Below are 27,219 nucleotides of genomic sequence, written 5' to 3'. Positions count from 1 at the left end.
CTATGAGGAGCCAGCATCCCACAGGCTCACCTCCTCAGTGCTCCCCGATGGTGGCCCTGGGCTGCTGGGAGGACCTTTTCTCCTGGGTTACCTAAGCTCAGGCATGGTCAGCTCCAGGCCTCCCCCTGATTCCTTGTGGTGCCAAGGAGGGGCTGAACCAATGCGGCTGAGTGACCAACTGGTGTGTTTCCCTGCTGGAGGAAGGGTCAGGTGTTGACTTCTGACCTGGGTCACTCTGTCTCTGGGCTCAAAGTGGAGCTAAGCACAGCTACCTTGCAGGGTGCTGTTAAGAGCAAGCAGACACGTGCTTCGGGCTAGACAGATGGATGGTGCTCAATACAAGAAGTGGTAGTAGTAGTTATTCTGGTTTTTTTTTTTTTTTGAGAAAGATTAGCCCTGAGCTAACTGCTGCCAATCCCCCTCTTTTTGCTGAGAAAGACTGGCCCTGAGCTAACATCCGTGCCCATCTTCCTCTAGTTTATACGTGGGACGCCTGCCACAGCACGGCTTGCCAAGCGGTGCCATGTCCGCACCTGGGATCCGAACTGGTGAACCCCAGGCTGCCGAAGTGGAACGTGCAAACTTAACCACTGTGCCACCGGGCCGGCCCCGGTAGTAGTTATTCTTAAACCAGAGTTTCCATAAAAACACACCTCCTTAGTCTTCTCAACATTTATCCTCAAGTTCCATCTCCTCTGCCCTCAGATCAAGGAGTGTGTGGAGGAAATTGGAGAAGGCGGGCTCTGTTCCACGGCTTCAAGGCACCAGTCGGTCCAGTGAACTGTGAAGTCTTTTGCTTTTGCACTTCTGGCTGTGAAGGGCCCACCAAAGGACCCTTGGGAGCTGTCTTCCGTCCCTCAGCACCAGCTCCTTTCCATTTTCTGTCTGATCCTTGACCATTTGCCCCTAGATTGTGACCCCTTCTATAGCAGTGGGTGTTGGTGATCAGACTCTAATTAATCAAGTCTTTGCTGAACTCCAAAAGCTCAAGGGACCCATGTGGAAAGACAGACTGCAACTTATGGGATGATTTTCCTCCTATGTCTTCTTCCCACTCACTCTGACAGAGTCCCCACCACTGCCATCATGACCCATCAGCCTGAGGGTGGCAGGAATTGGGGGTGACCTCTTGGAACTCCTAGAAGGCCAGCAAAACTCATTCTCATCTCACTGGTGGGAGAAAAAATGTGTGAATAAAGTGCCAAAAATCCTCCCTGAGGATTGGGCAGGGGTCTATCTAGTTGTGCTTCTGGTGGGTATACTCAAGGCATGCAGGTTTGATTTCTCTAATACCAGCCATCCATCCATTCACCCACTCATCCACCCACCTATCCAACCATCCATCCATGTATCCACCCAGACATACATCCAGACATCCAACATCCACTTCCTGGGCACCATCTCAGCTTGGTACTGTATGCCAGGAGTTGAAGGACACCTTACCTGACCCTCAGGGAGCTTCTAGATATGTACACACCATAATACGTAATAACTATGTGAAGCAGAATGTAAGTAGCTACAAACAGCTATAAACAAAATGCTCTTGGAGCTGCGGCTGGGGATGGATTTGGGTTGGGAGGAATAAGGAAGCCTTAGTGGAGGAGAAGGTTTTTGATGGATTGGAAATGGGGCAGAGCTGGGATTAATGCAGTGAGTGGAGAGGATTGGCTGGGGTGAGGGAGGCCACAGGGATGGGATTCACTCAGCAACACTGACCAGTGTCGACAAAAATAATCCATAACCAATCTATAAATGAAAATTTGGGAGAGTTTATTTTGAGCTAAAATCTGAGGACCATGGCCCGGGGCCTTTCTTCCTGAAGGAAGAAAGGGCACTGAAGAAGTGGGGTGCGCAGAGCGGTTATATACCCCCAAACAGGATGTTTCACATATGATTCAAATGTCTCTTTTACAATAGTCACGAGACTGCTCTGTCAGCACAGCGATTGATGGAAACAGCAGGTAGGTCTGCTGTCTCACTGAACACAGCAGTGTGGCAGTCTGTTGTCTCCAGCTGGGTGGTCACAGGTGAGCACAGCAATCAGTTCTTAGCCTAAGGAAAGATGCTTATCCTTAAGGAAATGCCAATGTGGAGGGAAGTTTCGCCTTTATCTTAAGGCCATTTGTTCTTGCCATAGGAAATGTTTAAAGCAGATATGCAATGCGTGCTCAATGGCCACAGTCACGCCCTTTTGGGAAAACAAAGTCAGGCCGAATTAGGTTTACACCAAATGGCTTCCTCATAGACTCCAATATATCCTATTGCTTGCCATTTCTATTTGTCACCAGGAACTTCTGTGTGGCCAGGGTTGTGCTGAATCTCACTGAAAATATAGGAGTTTGGACTTCTTTCTCTAGGTCAGAGGTGAGCAAGCTTTTTCTGTAAAGAGTCAGAGAGTAAATACTTTAGGCTTGCAGACCGTATGGCCTGTGTTGCAAATACTCAGCTTTGCTGTTGTAACTTAAAGGCAGCCATAGAGAACATGTCAACCAATGGGCACGACTGTATCTAATAAAACTTTATTATGGACCCTAAAATTTAAATTTTATATAATTTTACATGCCATGAAAGGAATCTTTTTACATTTTCAATCATTTAAAAATATAAAATCCAGATGATGTCATCAAAATGATGACATAGGAGACGCCAGCTTCCATTCCCCGCCAAAGATCAGTACTTAGACAGCTATCCACTAACATAAACAGCTCCAGGAGAGCTCTGGAGTCCACTTAAGAAACTGGCTGCACCCAGGCTTTCTTGGGGGACCCTGGAAAAGGCTGTGTTGGTCTAACTATGTACACATGGAGATGGCATGGGGGTGAGGGTGAGTATTCAGCAGCCTAGATGGGCATTTGGCCAGTTCTTGTCTGAAGAGGAGCCCAGGTCAGGGGAACCTCTGAGTGCACCTCTGTCCACACCTCACCCAGAGTGGAGGGACCCAGGGCCACCTTTATGCTGAGCTCGTGCTTATGCAGTTCTGAAGTTAATCCCTCCTTGGATAATTGGGAAACTGAGGCCCATAGAGAGGCAGGAACTGGCCCATGGCATACAATATGCAGAATCCAGAGGTAAGAGTGTGTTCTGACCTTCTAGGCCAAGGCTCAAACCTCTCGCATAGGGTTTGCTTTGGGAATTAGAAACCATAAGGTCTGGGGAAGCTCTTGCGCATCCCTCCCTCTGTGGGGGCTATTTTCTTCTGGGCATCCAGAACATGAGCACTGTCACACACATGCACACAGTGACATTAGATGTAGGGACTATGGGGTGCGATCAGAAGAGAAGTAGACAAAGGGGAGGTGATAAGAGAGAGAAAAAAGAGGTTGGAAGCATTACCTACGGGTGACACCACTCCTCCAATTTTATAGGTATCATCCCACACAGGCCTGAGGACATCTCTAGGAAGCACATGCTACAATGATCCTCACTGTGCAGACAGGAGGCAGACAGACCCTGAGAGGCACAATGGCTTCTCCAGGATCAGGAACAAGTAGGAATGAGGAGTTGTGTCCGCATCTGTCTCAAAGCTGGGACCCTGGCTGCACCCAGATCTTCTTGGGGCCTGTGGAGAGGGGTGTGTTGGTGTGCCTGTTCACGGACATGGTGTTGCATAGAGAACCAAGGGTGAGCAATTAGCAGCCCAGAGGGCTGTTTGGACAGGTGTTATCTGAGGAGGGGACTCAAGTACAGGGACCCTAGGAAGGGAAGTCCCTTCCTTGACAATAGAACCCAACAGAAGTTGGAACCCCCATAACCAGTCCCCCACATTCTAGCGACAGCCTCATACCCAGCTCACTTGGCCAGAGACACTCGATAGTGAAAGATGTTCTCCTGCTGTAACCTGACTTACTGAGGTTCTGGCTTCAGGAAACCCCGAGTGAGAGACTTTTCAGACGCTGCAGACGTTGGCTCAACCCTCCTCTCTGACGCCTCTGGCCCTTTGCTGGGAGGTCCCCTGAAGTAACACAAGGTGGTCTAGGGCCAGGCCAAACCAGGCCAGGCCACCTCTGTGAACCCTCTTAGCCCCCATCTCCTCATCTTCAGTGTTGGGGGAGGACTTACTCTTGGCAGGAGCAAGCTGATGGGTGGCTGATAATCTGGTGGTCTTCTCATGTCCACACTCCAGGACAGCGCTGGCAGGGTGGAAGGGGGATTCTTGAGGTGCCTCTTATCTGTGCCAATCTTAATCCAAGGCCCTAAGGCTGTCACCTTTCCCTCCTTGGTGGAGGTCTGTGCAGACTATGATGTGTGTGTGTGTCTAGAGTGGAGGGAGTCACAGAGGTGTGAGAGGCAGCAAAGACGGCTGGTCAGGGCTTGGCTGCCAGGCACTGTCTTTACAGAGCTCCACTCGAGAGATGAGGCAGGAGCTGATTAACGGGGGCCTCTACTCCATCTCCCTGCAGGAGAGGAAGCTGCCCCACACCACCAACAGTGCTGGCTCCGTGACAGCAGGTGCTGAGGACACCCAACACCCAAGGCCCCATACAGCCAACGGGGGACCCCGGGTCCCAGAACACCTTGATACTCCTCTGGGCTCCCTCCTAGAGGCTGGCTCCCCCAAAAATCTGAGTCCCTACCTCCTTATCAAACTCACCCTCGCTGCCCAGCCAGATGCAAAGTCACTGTCCATGTATTTGTAGGAACATCAGAAAAGAGACTCTTAAACCATTTCACCGCACATTCAATCAAGAGTATTTTTCTACAGATTTTCCTCTCTTTCCCTCCTGCCCGCAGCGTCCATGTTGACCCAGTAACCCTTCCACATCTCCACGTCTTACACCTCATCTCGAGTGGTAGGGATGCTTTTCCCCAAAAGGACACGGGGCACTATGTCTGTTACTCTGCAGATGGCAATTTGCCATCCTGAGGAACACGTCCCCATGGCCCCTCCAGGTCAGGGGCCGGGGCCTCACTGGGCTGCACAACATTCCAGAAGGGAGACCCTTTCCCACAGTGTCTCAGCCCCTCACTGATGTGGGACTTGTGTTGCCATTTTCACAGCACTGCGCTGACCATCCTGCATGTGCTCCTGTCCTGATCCCTCTACCCCAAGAAAAGCCTCTGTGTTCTTATCTCTACGATGGGCTATGTTTTCAGAAATCACAGGGACGATGCTGTTAACACATGGAGACGCTGTCAGTATTCAGCTAACAATGTTTAATCATTCCCCTCCTCAAATTCTACTTTTAACGCCAAGAACTTTTTCCTGCTGTGGGCACTCATACCCCACCTCTTACCACAAGTCACTGAGGGCTTGGGAGTTGGGTCTGAGCTCCTGCCCCCCAGCTCTCCTGCTGTCCATGGTGCTGCCTCTGATGGCAAGTCCCTCCTCTGTCCCACCCCAGGATGAAAATGGATCAACGGTGAACAGGAACGAGACCCACATGGTGTGGCCCATCCAGGCCGGCACACTGGAGAGGCTGGGGGAGAGCCTGGTGCCCGCCTTCCTGCACAGCGACAGCACTTACACCCACAGCCTCCTGGGCACATGCAGAGCTTTTGCCACCACCCAACAGGTGCTGGAGCTGCTGTTTAAAGGTAAGCACCCTGCCCCTGCACAGCACAGTGGGGATTCGGCTGCCTGCTAGCTCAGAGTCTTCAGAATGCAGCTCTCTGAGCCTCAGTTTGCTCCTCTGCACAGTGTGGCAAATAGAGCTTCAACCTCATGTGGATATTGTAGGGACTCACTGGGATGCTCGTGGGAAGCACTCTGTGGGGCTGGCCCTGGGGACAGGTCTGCTGCAGGGGCTGTGGTTGTACTAATTAGTCATTTTCGTCTTCTACATAATGAAGCCTCTGCCTCATCCATCATTGTCCCCGTGGCCTTGGGCTGAGCTGTTTTCCCATTTGAAAAGGAGATTTGAGATTCCATCTAGGGGTCCCTGTCCTGGGTGAAGCCAGAGCAGAGATCCCTGGGGATGAGAAGGAGGGCCCTCGGCCCACTCAGACATCTGTGATGGGGCTGGTTGGAGCTCATTCATTCATCATATAGAGATGAGGCCCCACTAGGTGCAGGCAGTTTTCTAGGCACTGACCATAGTCCAGTGCACAGAGCAGACACAGCCCTGCCCTCCAGGGCTCCATTCTAGTTGGGAGTCACACAGTCACACTAGACTTCTCAGGAGCTACTGTCCACAGTAAAGTCGATGTGATCCCTCCTGCCTCCTCTAGATATGGATGCATCCTCCCTTCTTCTGATGAGGTTGGCGGACCTCTGCACCAGTTGAAGTGTGAGTGGGCTTTGGATCAAGTAGGAGGGCCGCCCTGCTCCACACTGAGGGGAGTGCAGGACCCGTGAATTGAGGGTGCTGGCAGAACCCAGAATCTCAAATCTTGTGATTCCTGTGAGAAGGCAAAGGTCTGACGGCTTCCCCTAGAAAAGAAAAAAACCAGTCAAGGAGAGCTGTGCCTGGGGTTTTGAGTGCTGTGGGAGAGCAGAGGGAGCTGGAGGATGGACTTGGTCCCCATGAGAATCCATGCCTGTCCCCTCGCCATCCCAGTCCTGTCTCCACCACCATCCTGGAACTTGGAACAGGAGGTGTGGGGAGCATCCTGCTTCCTAATCTCATAGAACCTCAGCACTGGGTGCTCAGCCTCTGCTCAGGCGACTCAGTGAGTGCTCAGGGGCCAAATGACTCCCTCCTTATTAGAGATTAATGTCAGGGGATGCTGACCCACATGGGGCACCTAGTGAATCAGGCAGCATGTAGGCACAGGAGCTAAGGTTTGAGGTATGAGGAGGGCCCTGGGAAGCCTGGGCAGGAGACAAAGTCCATTATTCCCTCATCAGTCAGATATTCACAAAGCCCCTACTGTGTGCCAGTGAGTGCAATGAACAGAGCAGACTCCACTGCTCCCTGCCCTCATGGAGCTGACATCCCAGGGAGGAGGGAGCAGGGAGACAGACAGAGGACTGTGTCAGGCTTCCCTGAAAAGGGGGAAAGGTGGTCACACCATTGATGAAGGCATCTCATTTACGAAGGCTTTTTGCCAGCCCTTCCTTAGTGACCAGGTCTGTCTCTGCCAGGACTGCCAGATTGGAAGTGGACAGGAGGAGGATTGGCCTCGGAAAGCCAGGAGCACGAGGCATAGGAGCCCGGGCTCCTGCGGGGGTGCCCTGGGAAGGCAATGTGGAAGGAAAGGCCAAGCCTCTGACTCTGCTGCCCACCTGCCTATCCCCAGGGCCATAGCCTCTATCCTGGGCACTTGGCTGGATCAGTACTGTGAAGATTATTTCCAGCCCCCAGAATCCCTCTGCCTGAAGATGCTGTTGGCCTATGTGCTGGTCAACATGCCCAGGCTTGGACCTGGAGTGCCATGCCCACCTTCTCCTGGCACAGCTGGAGCACCTTGAGCCCACTGAGGTGGAAACTGAAGGTGAGGAGGATTTGGAGGGGGTGATGTGGGCGTGTGTGGAGGGGATGGGGCCAGGCCATGCTGAACAGAGCCTCCAGTGGCTGGAGTTGGGCCAGGAGCGATGAGTATGCTCAGATCAACATTCCCACGGATTGCAGTCTGGAAAGACTTTCTGGGGTTGGGTTCTTGGACTGAGACTTTATTGATTGATATGAGAAGTTTCATGTCTTTGGAAGGCACATGCAAGGCAGTCATATTGATGATATTTTCTCTTCTTGGAGCTACAGCACCAGCTCCAGAGCAAGATCAAGAACCACCTCAAGACCTAGTGCCAGCTCAAACTATGGTGACAGCTCCAGCTCCAGCTCCAGAATGAGAGCAGACTAGAGCCACAGCTCCTGTTCAAGCTGAAGAGTTATGCCAGTTCCACATAAAGAGCCAGAGCAGCCACAGGCAACTGCTCTCATTTAAGCTAAAGAATTAAGCAACTACATCAGCTTCAGCTTTAGAATCAGAGCATGCTCAAGCCACAGCTTTAATTTAGGCTCAAGAGCTAGAAGGAGAAACTGCACCAGCTTCAACTTCTCTCAAGTGCAGATTCAAACCATAGCTCTCCTTCAAGGTAAAGCCCTGGAACCACCACCTGCACCATCTCTGGCGTCAGAGGAAGAGCAGGCCCAAGCTAGAGCTCTCATTCAGTTTCAAGAACTAAAACAAACACATATTTCTAGACCTGGAGCAGGCTCAAACTAGAGCTCTCATTCAAGTTGAAGAGTTAGAACAACTTCCTGCACCATCTGCAGCTTCAGTGCGAGAGCAGCTCCAGCCAGAGCTCAAGTAAGCTCAAGAGCTGGAACAAGCACTTACCATCATGAGTTCCATGGAGCCGATGACATAGGGTGGGAGGTGGGCCAGGGCGGCGCTCAAAGCTGTGGGTGGGAGCAGTGCAAGAAGTACATACTGGTGTGTTTGCATGGCATGCCAGCCGAGCAGACTTCATGTAGTGGAGGTTGGAGTTATGCAGACTGTCCCAGTGTTCTCTGTTTGGTATTCAAATTAAGAGGGTACTTAGTACCTCCATGGCCTTCAAAAACATCACATCCAAAATAACTGCTGGGCTTAAATGATGGCTTGGAGCTGCCTCAGAGCCAAGAGGAGAAGCTGGCCCTGCCTGCCCCTTCCACCCCAACCTGGGTGAAACTTCAGGGACTGGACTGCTTTCCCTGGGCACTTCTCCCCTTCCCAGCTCTTCCTCTTTCTTCTGTTTGTGGAGGAGGGGAGATGGTTCTGAAGAAATGAACAAACAATACAAAAAATTTAATGGGTAAGCATTTAACATCTTACTTTTTGAGTTGCTTTTAATGATGATTTGTGGAAAGTGATTATTGATTTGAATAGTCTCATTTTTGTTTGTCTTCAAGAACACAGAGTTGTCACTTCCTTGAGCAGGTCATATAACAGTGGTATTAACACTAGCAATCAACAGTAGCATTTACTAGTGGTCAAAGCCTTTCTATACCTTTTCAATTCCTATTAGCCACAAACGCCCATTTAACAGACTGGGACATGTATGCTGAGGGAGCCTAAGTAGTTTGTAGAGTCCCTAAGCTGGTGAGTGGCACAGCTTATGTCGTGAGCTTGTGCTCACAACCGCAGGGCCATGTGGCCTCCCTTGGCTCAGGTCTGTGGCCTCTAGCGTCCTTGTTTCTGGCATCCTTTTGATATTTGTTATACTGTGTCTCTTAACTGGACAATTCAGTCATGAGAGAGATGAGACAACCAACTACTTTGTGTAGCTCTTCAGGGCTCCTCGGGAATTAATTTGTCTGCAGTCTCTAAGTCCTTCTCCGCACAAGCAGGACACAGTCCTGAGGACAAATTCTACCTCAAAAATGTGAAAGAAAAATGCAGCTATGCAGAGTGCTGGAAATGTTAATGTTGTCTGGGACACTATTTAGCCCAACGCGGGTGCCTTGTGGGTCCTTGGGCACACAGGTTGGACCTCATGGTGTTACAGCTTTAGGAGGAGCCTGATCTGATCTAAACAGGAAGGTGGAGGCTAGCAGACTGGCCACCCTGATGGCAACACTAGTGGCTTCACCTCCCTGTAACTTCTCGGCCAGGGCACTGCCTCTGTTCAAGGCCAAGAGTAGTGAATTTCTTCATGGCTGACCCCCACAGCAAAAGTTGACTGGTGAAGGTTTATAAGGTCATGTCCAGGGGCAGTAGTGGGGAAAGAAGAGCATTTTAGCACAGAACTGAGCTCACATACTGGAAGTAAATTTCTCCAAGCCCTTCTTACTATAATAGGATTTCTAACTCAGTGTATGCCATAATATCTTGAAAGCTAAGAAGGATAAAATAGGAGGCACCAGGACACCATAAATGTGGTACCATCAGTTATGAAACTGCAAAGTAACACTGATGAGAAGATGTAGATTTAGTATATTTCATAGGTGTGATAGACCAGAAAGAACAGCTTAAGAAATTGAGGCAGAGATTACCATTGTCATATGAGAACTCTTGGGGACAGAGCTTCGCCAGAACCTGGGTCTCCTGAATCTCAAGCTGTTAATCTTTCATGACATGACATTGCCAATAAAGAGGCTGATTCAAGGCCCCTAATGTTTAAAAAACTAAAACAAGAAAAAAGGGCCTCCTTCCTTTATATCATTCATGCTCAAAACTCATGGGGCAGTAGGTCTGCTCTGTGAGATGACATCATTATCCTTTAGACCATCATTCTCAAATATCTATGCCCGTAGTGGATTCAGGGAGAGGGGTAAGAGTGAGGTAGATTGAGAAGTCTCCTGCTAAAATTAAAATCATATATAAATAGATGCAGAAAAAGTACAAACCCATTCATGATAAAAACAAAAAACTCTTCAGAAACTGGCAATAGAGAGGAACTTCCTCAATTTCATAAAGAATACGTCAAAAGACCTAGTACTTATGTTGAGAAGCTAGATGCTTTCCTGATAAGATCAGGAGAAAGGCAAGTGTCCCTTCTTGCCAGTCCTGTGCAACATTGTACTGAAAGTCCTAGGATATGCAGTAGGACAAGAAAATGAAATAAAAGGTGCATGGATTGGGAAGGAAGAAATACAATTATATTTTCTCACAAGTGACATGATTACCTATGTAGAAATCCCATGGGATCAATAAGAAACTCCTGGAATAACCAATTATAATAAGAAGTTACAGCAAATTTGCAGGATACAAGGTTAATACACAAAAGTCAATTGCTTTCCATTAACAGAATTTGAAATTAAAAACATGTCATTTACATTAGTAGCAAAAAAATGAAATACTTAGGTACAAATACAACAAAATAAGTACAGGATCTATATGAAGAAAACAACAAAACTGATAAAATAAATCAAAGAAGATCTAAATAAATAGAAAGATAATCCACATTCATGAATAGGAGGATTCAACATTGTCAAGATGACAGTACTTCCCGACTTGATCTACAGGTTCATTCCACCCTGAATCAAAATCTCAGTTATTTTGTGGATATTGACAAACTGATTCTAAAGTTTCCGTGGAAGGCAAAATATCCAGAATAGCCAACAAATACCAAAGAAGAACAAAGTCAGAGGAATAACACTACTCAACTTCAAGAACTACTACAAAGCTACAGTAATCAAGACAGTGTGGTATTGGTGAACAAAAAGAGAAAGAGATAAACGGAATAGAATAGAGAGCTCGGAAATGGACTCTTACAAATACTGTCAATCAGTCTTTGACAAAGGAGCAAAGGATTCAATTCAACAACGGTGAAAGGGTAATCTCCAACAAATGGTGCTGAAACAATTGAACATCCACATTCAAAAAAAAAGAAAGAAAGAAAGAAAGAAGGAAAAGAAAAATCTATACGCAGACCTTACATCTTTCACTGAAATTAACTCATAATGGATCACAGACCTAAATGTAAAAGGTAAAACTATAAAGCTCCTAGGAGATAATATAGGAAAAAATCTAGATGATCTTGTGTTTGGCAATGACTTCTTAGATAAACACCAAAAGCACAATCCATGAAAGAAAAAATTGATAAGTTGGGTTACATTAAAATTAAAACTTCTTCTCTACAAAAGACAGTTAAGAAAATGAAAAGACAAGCCACAAAGTGGGAGAAAATATTTGCAAAACACAAATTTGATAAAGGACTGGTATCAAAACACATAAAAACCTATTAAAACTCCACAATAAGAAAAAAACCCTGGTTATAAAATGAGTAAAAGATCTGAACAGATACCTTACCAAAGAATATATGCGGATGGCAAATCAGCATATGAAAAGATGCTCAACATAACTATGTCATTAGGGAATTGTAAATTAAAACACTGACATATCACTACACACCTATTAGGATGTCTGAAATTTAACACACTGACAACACCAAATGCTGATAAGGATGTGGAAGAAGAGAAACTCTCATTCATTGCTGGTGGAAATGAAAAATGGTATAGCCACCTTGGGAGACAGGTTTCCTGTTTTTCACAAAACTAAATATCCATTTATCATACAATCCAGCAATCAGTTCCTTGGTATTCACCCAAAGGAGTAAAAATCTTGCACCCACATCAAAACCTGCACACAAATGTTTACAGTAGCTTTATTAATAACTGTCAAAACTTGGAAGGAACCAAGATGTCCTTAAATAGGTGGTGGATAAACTGGTACATCCATACAATGGAATATTATTCACTGATACAAAGAAATGAGCTATCAAACCATGAAAAGATGTGGAGGAAACTTAAACACATATTATGAAGTGAAAGGAGTCAGTCTGAAAAAGCTACATAATATATGATTCCAAATATATGACATTCTGTAGAAGGCCAATATTTTTACTATGAAGACAGTAAAAAGATGAGTAGTTGCCAGGGATTTGGGGTGGAGTGGAATAAATGGGAGAAGGGAACAGGAAATATTTTAAGACAGTAGAACTATTCTATATGGTACTGTAATTATGAATACATGTCATTTCATTATGGAATTGTCAAAACCCAGAGAATATACAACATACAGTAAGCCCTAATGTAAATTATGGACTTTAGTTAATAATGATGTTTCTATTTTAGTTTATTAATTATAACAAACACACCACACTCATGCAAGATGCAAATAATAAGGAAGCTGGGGAAGGGAAGGAGATATATGGGAACTCTCTGCACTTGCCATTCAACTTTTATGTGAACCTAAAACTACTCTTAAAAATTAAGGCTATTAGTTTTTTAAAAAATCCAAATGATGACCACCAAGAGTACAATAGATAAATAAATTATAATATGTTTATATAACAGAATAGTATGCAGCAGTTAAAATGAATAAATTTTGATGTTAAATGTAATCTGCATGGTGGTAACCACACAAAAAAATAGCTATAGAATATACATAAGAGGAAATGAGAAGGAAATTAATGAAGATGTTTCACTAAAAGTCAACTAAACACAAAAGAAGACAGTAACGCAAGAAATGAGGGACAAAATCTTATAAGGTATACAGAAAATAGCAAAATGATAGATGTCCTTCCTTATCAGTAATTACTCTAAATGTAAATGGCTTAAACTTTCCAATCAAAAGACAGAGATTGTTAGAAGATATTTAAAAACATGATCCAACTATACGCTGTACACAAGAGACTAATTTTAGATTGAATGACAGAAATAAGTTGAAAGTGAAAGAATGGAAAAAGATATTCCATGCAATTAATAAGCAAAAGTGAGCAGGGATGGCTATACTAATATCATACAGAAAAGACTTTAAATCAAAAAAGGTTATAAGAAAAAAAGGGGAAACTATATATTAATAAAAGGTTCATATAGCAAGAAGATATAACAATCATAAACATTTATGTACCTAATAACAAACCATAACATACATGAAGGGAAAATCGACAGAGTTAAAGAGAGAAATTGATAGTTCTACTAAAATAGGTGGAGACTTCAATAGTCTACTCTCAATAACGGATAGAACAAGACAGAAATAAGGAAACAGACCACTTAAATAATACAATAAATGAACTAGACCTAACAGACATATACAGAACACTCTACCCAACAACAGCAGAATACACATTCTTCTCCAGTGCACTTGGGACATTGTCTAGCATAGACCACCGGTTAGGCCACAATTTTAAGTCTCAATACATTTTAAAAGAAAGATACCATACAAAGTATATTCTCTGACCACAATGAGATAAAGTTATAAATCAGTAACAGAAGCACAACTAGAAAACTCAAAAATTTGTGGAAGTTAAACAATGTACTCTTAAGCAACCAATGATTCAAAGAAGAAATCACAAGGGAAATAAGATAATACTTCGAGATTAAGGAAAATAAAAACACAACATACCAAAACTTAACGGACAGAGTCAAAGCAGTGTTAGGGGGAGAAATTTATAACTACAAACATTTACATTAAAAAAGGATAAAGAGGGGTTGGCCCTGTGGCTGAGTGGTTAAGTTCACGTGCTCCACTTCGGTGGCCCAGGGTTTCCCCAGCTCGGATCCTGGGTGTGGACATGGCACTGCTCATCAAGCCATGCTGAGGTGGCATCCCACAGAGCAGAGCCAGAAGGACGTATAACTAGAATATACAACTATGTACTGGGGGGCTTTGGGCGGGGAGGAGGAGAAGAAGAAGAAAAAAAAGAAGAAGATTGGCAACAGATGTTAGCTCAGGTGCCAATCTTTAATTAAAAAAAAAAAGGAGAAAGATTTTAAATCAACAACCTAACAACTTAAGAAATTAGACAAAGAAGAACATAGTGGTTACCAGGGGCTGACCCCCAGGAGGAGGAATAGAAGGGATGTTGTCTAAAGGTACACTTGGAACTAGTAAATAAATAAGTCCTGGAGACCTAATGCACAATACAGTGATTGTAGACAACAAAATTTCATCATAAACATCAGACATGCAAGAAATTAGGTCTTAATTACTCCCACCACAAAAAAGAAATGATAATTATGTGTCATAATAGAGGTGTTAGCTTAGGCTACAATCATATTGCAATATATAAATGTATCAAATCAACTTGTTAAACTTCCACAATATTACATGTCTAATATATTTCAATTAAAAAAATCAATAACCTAACTCTATAATTTAAGGAACTGGAAGAAGAACAAACTAAACCCAAGGTTAGTAGAAGAAAGTAAATAATAAAGATTATAGCAGAGATAAATAAAATAGAGAATGAAAAAACAGAAAATCAACAAAACCAAAAGTTTTTTCTTCAAAAAGTTTTAAAAAGTTGTCAACCAGGGGCTGGCCCAGTGGCCGAGTGGTTAAGTTCATGCACTCCGCTTCGGCAGCCCACTGTTTCACCAGTTCAAATCCTGGGCACAGACATGGCACCGCTCATCAAGCCATGCTGAGGCAGCATCCCACATGTCACAACTGGAAGGGCCCACAACTAAAATACACAACTATGTACCGGGGCGGGGGGGGGGGTGGGGAGGGGCTTTGGGAGAAAAGGGAAAAATAAAAGCTTAAAAAAAAAGTTGTCAACCTAGCTAAATTGACTAAGGAAAAAAGACAGACGACTCAGAGTGCTAAAATCAGAAATAAAGGTGGAGACACTACTGGTTGTATAGCAATAAAAAGGATCATAAAAGCATACTAGGAACAATTTCATGCCAACAAATTAGAATCTAGATTAAATGAACAAATTCCTAGACACATTCCTAGAAACCTACCAAGAGTGAATCACTAAGAAATAGAAAAATCTGAATAGACCCATAACTAGTAAGGAGATCAAGTCAGTAACCAAAAATCTCTGAACAAAAAAAATCCCTTGATCTGATGGCTTCACTGGTGAATTCTACCAAACATTTGAGGAAGAACTAACAACAGTCCTTTTCAAACTCTTCCAAAAAAGAGCAAAGGAGAGAACCCTTCCAAACTCATTCCATGAGATTAATATCCCTTATCAATACTGATGCAAAAATCGTCAACAAAACACTAGCAAACCAAGTTCAGCAGCATATTGAAAGAAATTATACACCATGATCAAGTGGGATTTATTCCTGGAATGCAAGGATATTTCAAAATACAAAAATTGATCAATGCAAGATGCCTCATTAACAGAATGCAGAAAATAAAAGCACATGATGATCTCAATGGATGTGGAGAAAGCATTTGACAAAATTCAATACCCTTTCATGATGAAAAATACTTAACAAACTAGCAATAGAAGAACACTACCTCAACATAATAAAAGTCATATATGAAAACCCACAGTGGAGCATCAGACTGAAATCTTTTCCTCTAAGATCAGGAACAAGGCAAAGATGTCCACTTTCCCCACCTTTATCAACACAGTATTAGAAATTCTCTCCAGAGCTCTTAGGCAAGAAAAAGAAATAAACAGCATCCACATTGAAAGGGAAGAAGTAAAATTACCTCTGTTCACAGATATGATCTTATATGTAGAAAACCCTAAGATTCCACACAAGACTGTTAAAATAAATAAATTCAGCAGAGTAGTACGATACAAAATCAACACACAAAAACAGTTGTGTTTCTATATAGTAATAATGAATATTCTGAAAAGTAAGGTAATACAATAATCCCATTTACAATAGCATCAAAAATAATAAAATATTTAGGAATTAATTTAACCAAGCAGGTAAAAATCCCTATGGTGGTTTTTGCAGAAATAGAAAAATCCATCCTAAAATTTATATGGAATCTCAAGAGACAATGAATAGCCAAAACAATAGAAGAATAAAGTTGGAGGACTCACACTTTCTGCTTTCAAAACTTACTACAAAGCTATAATAATCAAAACAGTGTGACACTGGCATAAAGAAACACTATATAGATCAATGGAATAATAGAAAGATCCCAGAAACAAACCGTTGCATATACGTCAAATGACTTTTGGCAAGGGTGCAAAGACCATTCAATGGGAAAATGAGAGTCTTTTCAACAAACGGTGCTGGGAAGACTAGATATCTACATGTAAAAGAATGAAGTCAGAACCTTATCTTACACCATATACAAAACTTAAAGTGGATCAAAGAGCTAAATGTAAGCACTAAAAATATAAAACTCTTAGAAGAAAACATAGGGGAAAAGCTTCATGACACTGGATTTGGCAATAATTTCTGGATATGACACCACAAAAAATCAGTTGTGATTCCATACACTAATAACAAGCTTTCAGAAAGAGAAATTAAGAAAACCATTCTATTTACAATTGCATCAAAAAGAATAAAATACCAGGTGAAAGAGCTGTACACTGAAAACTACAAGACACTGAAGAAAGACAGTGAAGAAGACATAAATAAATGAAAGCTATTCCATGCTCATGGACTGAAAGATTTAATATTGTTAAAATGTCCATAGTACCCAAACCAATCTACAGAGTCAGTGCAATACCTATCTAAATTCTAATGGCGTTTTTCACAGAAATAGAACAAACAATCCTAAAACTTGTGTGGAACCACAAAAGACCCTGAACAGACAAAGCAATCTTGAGAAAGAAGAACAAAGCTGGAGGCATCACACTCCTTGATTTCAAAGCTATAGTAATTAAAATAGTATGGTATTGGCATAAAAATAGGCCCATAGATTGATGTTAGGAATGATGAACCTACATTGATGCATCATAATGCCACTACGAAGGCAATTTTTGGCATGATGAAACAGTTCTGTGGAGGTGGATAAGTGACTCTATGCAGTCGTCAAAACCCACAGAAATTTACACTACAAACAGTGAATTTTATTCTATGCAAATTTTTAAAAAATCAACCAGGATACTGTGGGAACTCAGATGGAATGCAGTGACAAGTGGATGCAACTGTATTACAAATGTGTGACGTACCATATTGAAGGAGGTGGGAATGAAAGGTCCTGACCTAAGTAACTTTGGAAAACAGTGTTTTAACTGCAAACTGTAAGACTAAAGTACTGTACACAAACACTGTACTCTAGTTGGTCAACCTGTTTTTCACAAGGGTATGAGTTAGCAATTCTAACACTACTCTACGTGTTAGTAAATATATTGTAGATAATTAGAGCCCAGTTTCTCACTGTAGGTGCAAAAAGTTGCAAATAAGCAAAGGGAGAATGCTAGAATCAACCTTATGGTGCTGGGTTAGAGTTGGAAATATCAGTATGAACCCATGTCTACTTTCATATATCTATCCAGATAGGGAGAGAGGGAGAGAGAGAGGGAAACAAATAGAGATATGTGTGTATGTCTGAGTTTATATTCACACACACATTTCCAAGTTCTTTCTGCTAGACCTAGAAGCAATGACACCCCAGTATCAAAGAGCACACTTTGCACCTACATCTTGGTTTCTAAATACCATTTTTCAAGAAACAGAACGAGGGCGCTTGGAGAAACGGCTGACTCTCAGGTCGGAATGGAAAATACAAGATGCGCCTGGAACATCTTGTAGTGCCAGAAAGTAAGAAAGTGCTTTAAAAAAACCCAAAAAACAAAAGGACGGGGACATGTCAAAAGGAGCCAACTTGAAACAGCTTCCAATGGCCCAAGCGGGAGTGACGTGAGCAACAAAATGACGACAGCACTGGATTAAACCCCAGATGATGAAATCACCACCCACGGGTGCATACTGATATAAAAGGGGTTAAACAAACAAGAAAGGAAGGAAGAATGGAAGGAACAAATCGTCCCCACAGAAGAACTCCAAATAATAAATGTTAGATGGATAACATGCAATAGAAAATCTCCACTAGAATACTGCAGTAATAACTACCGTATGCAAGATTCACCGATGAACGCAAACACTCTGGATGAAACTCAGAGAAACAGTCTATTTGCGTGGCCTCAAAGTACCTCCCTCCAAATATTTATTGGTAACTTCTCTTAATTTCTTTAAAAGATCTACGACTATTTAAAGCGAAAAATAACACTGTACTGTGGGACTTATAACACAGGCAGCTGTAAAATTTATGACAGTAGCACAAAGGATAGAAGAAGGTAAATGGAACTGCTGCATAGCAGGGCTTTTACATTTTACATTTATCCAAACAGTACCCCACTAACTCTCAGTCAACTGTGACAGTACACATGCACATCCCGTCCCTTCCCCAGCCGCTAAGAAGTGCAAAGCTGTGTCACTGAAATGCTAACACAGGAGTTAAACAGAATACAGGAAAGCACTTGTACCAGACTGTTAGAGAAAATAACCCCAGCGCCCACCGACAGGAAAACGACGAGCACACTGCAGCGCACGCACACAACAGAAGCAGCAGCTCACAGACGCAAAGCATGAAAATGCATGGGAGTCTCATAAACATCATGCTGAGGGAGACAAGCTGGATGGAAAATAATACATATTGTATGATTTCAGCCCAACTGAACCTACGGTGAAAAAATCAGAACAGCTGTTGCCTCTGGGGGAGGAAAAAATTGCCTGGGAAGGAACATGTGGGGATATTCTGGGAATGATGGAAATATAACACGCTTAAAAGGGGTGAAGGTTATATGGATGTATTTATTTGTCAAAACTGTACAGTTAAGGATTGTGCCTTTCAATGTATGTACATCTCACCTCATGAAGGAAAAAGAACTAAAAAATATACAGTGGAGGGGGGGATAGGTTGAAGTACAAATGAAAAAACCCAGCAGGATTAGGAGCTGTTGAAGCTGGGTGACATGTTTACTATATTATTCTGCTTATTTTGTACATGTTTAAAATTTTCTGTAATAAGACACTTGTATAAAAAGACAAAGTCAACCTACAATGTTAGCTGCTAAGGCATTGGTTACATTTGGGAAGGAAGGACAGAGAAAAGGAGGGTCAGGGGGCCTGAGTGACACTGGTTCTAGCTCTTGGTCACACAAATATACTCACTTCACTCTGTAATAACTCATCGAGCTTTCCATGAATGATATCTGCATGCATGTTATACACATCAATAAAAAATTTAAATGCTACATATTTGGACAAAAATTCTAACTCAATATCTCAGAATAACAGCAATATTTTGTTTTCTTTTAAAGTGGAACATGTTCACTCAAGGTGTCACCAGATGGGTTTTAATATTGCAAAGTATCTATTAATGCCCTCACCCTTGGGTGACCTCCTAGGTCTTTCCATTTTTGCCTCAATTTGTAAGTGGCATGGTGTTGATTTTTTATGATGCAGTTTTTTCCTGGCAAAGCCTCCTACCCCCAGTGGTGCTCCCAAGGCCATGACACCCAGCACAGCGCCTTGCACACACTGTGCTTTCAATACTTGTGGAATCAGGAACAAAGCAAGTAGAGGCTGGCTTGTGCAAAGGGTGGTGCGTAGGTGATGCAGGCGAGACTGTACGGCTGCAGCTCAGCACTAAATGTTTTTACATTTATTTGAGAAACTATTTGCAACTAGTTCACCAAAAGATGCTGGTTTAAAGCAGTCTTGGCCGCACACTACAATCACCTGGAGAACTTTAGAAAATACTGACTCCGGGGCGCCACCTGAGGGATTCTGATCTAACTGGTCTGTGGCAGTTTGGGTTTTGGGAATTTTAAAAGCCCCCCAGGTGATTCTAATTACAGCTGCAGGGGAGACAACCCCCCCACCCCGAATTCAGAGTCAGGGGTACATTAGCTGCAAGTGATTTCCATGCCTGCTGTGGGGATTTACCTCATTGCAACATTTCAGTTTGGGGTTTTAGGAAATATCTTTGCCTAAAATCAAAGGACTTCTTCAAGACTTAGCTGTTTGGCTAAATGGCAGCAGACGGAAATGTCTTCTCAGCAGATCTGTCTTTATATCACTTGCTTTCAGAGTAAGAGACTGTTTCAGGCACAGTAGTTTTAGTCTATTTTGAAAATCATAAATAGCCTACAAATACCAAAAAACGATAATAAGAATTTGCAAACATGTGGAGTGCATCATACGTGTTTTAAAATTTCTCCTATGATTAGAAATGAAAAATATATTGTTGGCTTTGATTTCCTAAAGTTGAATCTTTTCTTAAATTATTCAAGTCCTTCCAAAATGCTTCAGCACTCTCCTGTGGGGACTATTCCCCATAGTGAAGAGTACCAGGTGGGCACAGATCTCAAGGGAATCCTGCCTCTGCTGAAGAGTCCTTCTCCAGAGCCCGGGGTGAGGTGAGCAGCTGCAGGAGTGCAGTCTGGGGGCCGTGGGCGGCTCTGTAGTTGGGCAGAGTTGACCTGCAGCCCAGCCCAGCCACTTAGAAGCTGTGGGGCTTTGGACAAGTAACTCAACTTGGAACGTTATATAAAACTCATCTTCGAGAAAAGACATAATGACATTGATTGCAGAGAAGGCAGCAATTCTCCACCCCTCCTGCATCCGTGTTCTTTACAATGTGATTTTACAGCTGCTCCCATCCAGAGGCAGAATTTATTCCCCTACACGTTGGATTTAGGCTGGCCTGATTGGCTGTGGCCGTCAGAATGCAGTGGGTATGACACTGCTTTTTCTTTCAGAACCCTGCTCTCTCTATGAGAACAAGCCCATGTTAGCCTGCTAGAGAACAAGATACCATGGAGGAGAACCAAGGTGCCCAGTCGATGGCCAGCCAACCCACAGAAGCAGAGCCCCAACCACACACCCACGAAGAAGGCCAGTGGAGATCAGAATGGCCCAGCTGAACCAAGCCTAAACTGCTGAGCAGCTCAATCATGAGCTAAGTAAATTTTGGGGTTATTTGCTACACAGCAATAGCTAATTAACATGTGCACTCATTGCAGAGGAGACGCCAGGATTCAATACATGCTCATTTAGGGTGCTACCAGGCAAACGGTAGCACCCTAAAGATCCTGATGTCCTTTTCTCCTTATTTAAAGCTGGATCTCTTGAGTTACACAGAAAGACATGCAGACATGCGCTTGGTGCGTAAACGCACACAGGACCCCACACCATAGGAGGAAATAGAAACCACAGCCTGACCACTAGGGCCCAACGTCAGATTTCAAAATAAGGAGTTTGCCTTTAATTTATTCCCCCAAATCTGAACTCTGGAGGCAAGACTGTGGACAGATCTGAAGACGTGGGGTTCCCCCCGTTAGGGTCTCTCCTTCCTGTCACTCCTGTCTGATCTCTGGGAAGTGGACGGGCTCAGACCAAGCAGCAGCTTGGAAGCACAGGTCTACCTGTGGAAACATCCTGTTTGCAGCCCTCTGCTCTTTCTTGGGGTATCGTCTCTCCGCACCTTGGGCCTGTGGAGAGATGCTGTAGGGAGGGGGTGTTCTGTCGCCTCTGGCACACAAGGGGGTTCAGGTACCTCACTGCCCTGAGGTCAGAGGAGTCACAGTCCCGAGAGCTGCACTCTGCATGTGGCAGCCACTCCCACCTGTGGGCCCTGAGCCTGGGATGGGGTCTGTCTGAACTGAGATGTGCCAGACAAGCAAGCCACAGAGCAAATTCTCAAGATTTAAGTACAAAAAAATGAATGTAAAATATTTTATTAGTTTATATTGATCACACATTAAAATGATAATATTTTGGATATATTGGTTTAAATAAATAATATTATGATCAGTTTCACTTGTTTCTTTTTATTTTCTTTAACAATTACTAGAAAATTTTAAATTACAGACATGACTCCACCCTGTTTCTACTGGACACTGCTGCCTTAGAGGATTGTTTCCCTTTGCAAAGCTCAGGCTGCCTCCTCAAAAGACCACAAGCCAGGAAAGTTACGAAATCTGAAATTTTAAAATAATTTATTGTTTCCATTTGTGAATAAAGGATTTAATAAAGCTTTTTACCCCAATATAACCTTTAAAGTTTAATACTGAAATAAAATACGTTCATTTCAACATCACGCTGGGGTTCGACATTGTTTTGCACTGGGGCTTCAGAAGCAACACACACATTGTCCTGAGCCTCTAAACCTTTACTATTCAAAGCTTCTCAAGGACTGGCTGTAGGGCCCTATATTTCCCTTTTTTTTATAGCTTCTCTTTCTCCAGCATGATTAAGGAACAAGGCCAAGATTAAGTCTGAAGCTCTCAGAAATCACAGAATTTTTCTTTCTGTGGCTTACCGGCATTTTAAGTTTCTAATATCAGCAATACCAACTGTAGGCTGCAGCTGGGAAAAAGAATATGATGAATTGAGTCTGGAGTCACATTGCACCTAATTTTCACAGGCATGTGGATTTCCAAAGAGGGACCTAACTTCCAACAACCATAAGTTCCCAAGACTTAGTCCACACCAAGTATGAGATTGTGACAGTCCCCTGTGCCATCACTGATGTTGAAATGGGTCTATGTCGAGTCCAGGGCAGACAGAGCTGCGAAGTTGTGAAGTGAGCAAAACTTCACACTTTAGTGAAAGCAAGCATGCTGGCCAAGGTTAGCTGACTCAAGGTAATTTCTTTCGCTTTTCCAATGAACATTTTCAGGGAGAGAAGCCCAGCAACAATGTAAGAACGCCTTGATGTCCACTCAGGACTGTGACTGAGCTCAAGAGAAATAAAGGAGATGAAATTCACATTTCAATTGTAAACAAACATCAAAACATTTCACTGAAAAAATTTCAGACCCATAAATGCATGTATGTATTAATCATCACAGTAATTTGAAATGAAAGAAAATAAGGCACAAGTCACTTATGTGTTTCTTTTTCTCCTGCCCTTTATAAAGAATCGAAAGTTCCTAAGTACACAGATACTCTTTAGGAGGGGAAAAAAAAACCCTGCTGCTGACATCAGTGTGAACACAATACTGGAAAATTAGAGTTTTCATTTTCTATTTTGCCTGTATTGTTAACTTTTTAAAGAAGTCAAAGATATAGAATTCTACATCTCAGATGTTGCGTTTTTGTAAAAAATCTGAATGTAAAATACTTTATTTCTTCAATTACCAGCCAACAGTAATTGCACTTTGCCCATACACTTCCAGGAGGTGTGGGGAAATGGAAGAGAAATAACAAACATTGTTCCTATGAGATGGTCAACCCCGTGAGGGCAGGGACAGGGCAACAGCGTGTCTCCAGTGCACAGCATAGTGTCTGTCACATGGCAGGCACTTAATTAAGAGGGTTGACTGAATAAAGGAGGCCAAATACAGGTTGCCCCTAAAGTCCCAAACCATGGGCATCCTCACGCTGCCTGCACACTGACCTCTTCCTGAGCATCGGCCTCCAGCCCACGGCCAATCCCAGCTCCCTGCCTCCTGAGGGACGGTCCCGTCTCCGCACCTGCCTCCTGCCCCTCAGACTCTGTCCCAAGCTGTATTTGCACCTTTTACTCTGCCTTCGCTGCTCACAGCTCTGTTCATTCTGCTGCAGGCAGCTCTCCTCTTTCTCTCATTGGGTTTTGTCCCCTTCCTTTAGTAAAATAACTCTTCTTCCCCTCTCTGCCTCATTCACGTTTACTTGGGAAGCAAACATTCACCTGACAGCTTAGTATTCCCAGTTTTGGAGAAAGTAAGTCCAATTCTGGAATGAGAATCAGTGCCATCCACCTCCAGAGATCTCAAAAGTAGTTGAAAGTCCTTCAGGATCTCCAGAGAAATCTTTCTTTCTTATTTCCTTCTTCTCATTTTTTCTCAAGTACCAGCATTCAAGATAAAAACTTTTTAAAATTATTATGACAGTCATAAAAAAGAATGAAGTACTGACACATGCTACAACTTGCATAAACCTTGAGGACATTATGATGAGTGAAAAAAGTCAGTCACACAAGTCCACGTATTACATGATTCCATTTATAGGAAATTTCCAGTACAGGGAAATCTACAGAGACAGAAAGTAGATTAGTGGTTGCTTAGGGCTAGGGGAGGGGGCTGGGTACTGACAAATAGAAATGGCAATAGGATCTATTGGAGTACATGAGGAAGCCATTTGGTGTAAACCTAATTCGGCCTGACTTTGTTTTTCCAAAAGGACCTGACGAGGCCATTGAACATGCATTGTATATCTGCCTTAGACTTTCCCTATGGCAAGAACAGAGGTCCTTAAGACAAAGGTGCAACTTCCCCCACATTGGCATTTCCTTAAGGATAAGCATCTCTCCTTAGGCTAGGAACTGATTGCTGCGCTCACCTGTGACCACCCAGCTCCAGACAAATCGGAAATCATTGGCAACCCGGATAAAAGCCATTTCAGTGAAGTGGTGTGGAGGAAAGCTGGATGGGAGTGGATTCAGGAGAGAACGTGAGGAGAGGCAGCTTAAATGGAGAAGCAGAATGGTAAATGGGGAGGAATCTGGAGTCAAGGAGGCCTGTTTGTTTAATGCACAACATTAGGGCATGTTTATATCCTGATACTGGCAAGGGGTCCTTACAGACCCAGACTCCAGAACTCTGGGTCATAGCCTCAGAATTCCTCAGCCCCAAGTTTACTCAAAGTTACAGCTTTAATCTTTAAAATCTGTAAAATAAATGGGATTTTTGCCATCTATTTTATAAATAGGCACACCCCACAGAACATATCCCCAGTTAACGTTTTCCTGGAAGAACACGTTAGTGATACCCAAAGTGCACAGCAGGTATTTCTCTCTCAGTACAGTTTTCAGCTGATATTTATAGAGTTTACATTGAGTCTTCAAAAAACACATTTTAAACTAAATGGTTTGCTGGAGAAACTGCAGGCCATCAATCTTGCTAGTCACTTTATAAAGCTTTGGAGTGTGGATAAAGGAGATGTACACACGCGATGCCGCTGGGCTCTGAGAGGCCACTCCTGCTGCACAGAAAGCAATGTACGCTAACAACCGTATGACATGTGAGGTGACCAAGAGCAAGGTTTTAAGCATTTTACATCCTAACATGAAATTTGTAACTTCCATCGAGGTGCCTGATTGTGACAGGAAATTGATAGCGTTTTTCAATTGACTTGTGTCGACAAAAATAATCCATAACCAATCTATAAATGAAAATTTGGGAGAGTTATTCTGAGCTGAAATCTGAGGACCATGGCCCAGGGCCCTTCTTCCCGAAGGCAGACAGAGCACTGAAGTAGGGTGTACAGAGTGGTTATATACCCCCAAACAGGATGGTTCACATATGATTGAAATGTCCTTTTACAATAGTCGCGAGACTGTGGATTGATGGACACAGCAGGTAGGTCTTCTGTCTCAGTGAACACAGCAGGGTGGCAGGTCTGTTGTCTCCAGCTGGGTGGTCACAGGTGAGCTGGGTGGTCAAAGGTGAGCACAGCAATCAGTTCCTCGCCTAAGGAAAGATGCTTATGCTTAAGGAAATGCCAATGTGGGGGGAAGTTGCACCTTTATCTTAAGCCCACTTATTTTGGCCACAGGAAATGTTTAAAGCAGATATACAATGCCTGCTCTATGGCCACAGTCAGGCCCTTTTGAAAAAAAAAACACAAAGTCAGGCCGAATTAGGTTTACACCAAATGGCTTCCTCATAGACTCCAATATATCCTATTGCTTGCCATTTCTATTTGTCACTTGCTTGTGTGCTTTATAATCTTTCCTATTTAAAATAACGGGAAATAAGTTCTCTATAAAGGTTTTTCTGGGAGAAAGTCTGAGATTTCAGGCACAGATTACTGAGTAACTAACGGCAAATGACTTTCCAGCCTTGTTTTATTCGTAAATTTTTACTTACTTTGGAAACTAATTTTGCTACTTCCAAATCTTGTAGTAAAATTGATGTTCTAGAAAGATGTACCACAGATGTTCTGCTGTTTTGCATCTGCGCTGCACAGAATTGGGGCTGTGCACAGTCCAGTTTGAGAAGCAATGTAATGTTGTACTTAGAGTTAATCAGAAAAACTAAACAGAAAAACGACTTAGGAGAATTAGTACCATTGGTGTAATCAGCAGCAGAAACAAATTAGTAAAAGTGGTTCTGAAAGGATCTTTTAAAAGGGATATGAAAAGTGGTTCTAAAGAAAGCCTATTGTAGCACAGACATTGTGTATTGCCTTCCTGCACAAACTTTTCCACCGTTTTGGCAAGGGCCCAAGAGAACTTCTGTCCTGTTGGCCTGTGTTAATTAAGGCCAGAGGTCCACACCAGGATCAGAAAGTTCTGTGAACCAGCCAGACACGCGGCCTGGGTGTGGTTTCCTGAAGCGGCCTAGGGAGTCACTTACCTGTGCAGCTGAGTTTCCATCTGTATAATGCAGGATTCAAGCCTTTCCGCTGTGCTGTTTTTCTCCTTTCTACAGCACGGCAAGAACAGTCACTCTAAGAGACCTGCCGGTCCAATCAGGCAGCCTGAGGGTCCAGGAGGCACTCAGAATGCCAAGGATCCAGGGGGAAGGATCAAGGCGGCCCAGCGGGATAGAGGGGATGGGGGGGGGGGGGGTGGGAAACTGGCTTTCAAAAGGCAGGTTCCAGGTTCTCAGGTATTTCCATTTTAGGCAGTGCATTTACTGTCTCAGACACCCAACGAGGAGTGTATGCATGTGTTCCTAAAAAGCCTAAGCAACCACCAGACCTGCTAGTGGCCTCAACATGTTCGGGAGTGGCGTGGGGCTGGGCAGGGGCAGAGGGCGGAGGGGGGACAGAGGGAGGGGGCGGAGGAGGGGGCGGAGGAGGGGGCGGGAGGGTGGGGGAGAGAGAAGAGGGGGCGGGGGAGAGGGGATGGGGAGAGGGAGGGGAGAAGAGGTGGGGATGGCGAAGAGGGGGCAGGGGGAGAGGGAGCGGGCCCGGAGCTAGTGGAGGGCCGTCCTGCGCGGTCCGCGGGGCACCGGCCCACTCCCTGGCCTGCAAGAAGTCCAACTTGGCTGTGACAAGTCCCGCCAGCTGCACCCAGTGGAGCGGCACTATCACGTTCACAGGGCGCGTCCAACGCCCTTGGGTCTCCGCGGGCGGGACAGGCTGGGGAAGAAGCGCCCAGCCTGTGGGGCGGCGGCCCGGCCGGTGCGCTGTGGGAGCGGCGGTCTCTGCCTCCCGGCCCCGAGGTGGCCCAGCTGCGGGGCGGCGTCTGCTCGCAGCC

At 44.0% G+C, this 27,219-nt stretch overlaps 2 long non-coding RNA genes across 3 annotated transcripts in view; one reads left to right on the top strand and one right to left on the bottom strand.

The window, feature by feature from the left end:
• The window catches only part of LOC111768856 (uncharacterized), a 229,988-nt gene extending 208,141 nt beyond the window's left edge, over positions 1–21,847 (top strand). The window contains exons 3-6 of one of the 2 annotated variants that reach the window (XR_011428649.1): positions 5,343–5,535; positions 7,025–7,374; positions 7,641–8,677; positions 20,789–21,847. This is a non-coding gene — a long non-coding RNA (uncharacterized lncRNA). The remainder of the gene's footprint in view (positions 1–5,342; positions 5,536–7,024; positions 7,375–7,640; positions 8,678–20,788) is intronic. The other variant, XR_011428648.1, reaches the window with a different exon arrangement.
• LOC138918833 (uncharacterized) lies at positions 1,750–27,219 on the bottom strand. The gene is made up of 3 exons (XR_011428651.1): positions 26,372–27,219; positions 8,221–8,640; positions 1,750–6,370 (listed from the first exon to the last, which is right to left on the bottom strand). It is a non-coding gene; the product is annotated as an uncharacterized lncRNA (long non-coding RNA).

This window comes from Equus caballus, chromosome 18 (genome assembly GCF_041296265.1).
Source record: "Equus caballus isolate H_3958 breed thoroughbred chromosome 18, TB-T2T, whole genome shotgun sequence".
NCBI lineage: Eukaryota > Metazoa > Chordata > Mammalia > Perissodactyla > Equidae > Equus > Equus caballus.
Note: the sequence above shows the minus strand (reverse complement) of the source record. Positions and strands in the feature narration are given on the sequence as shown.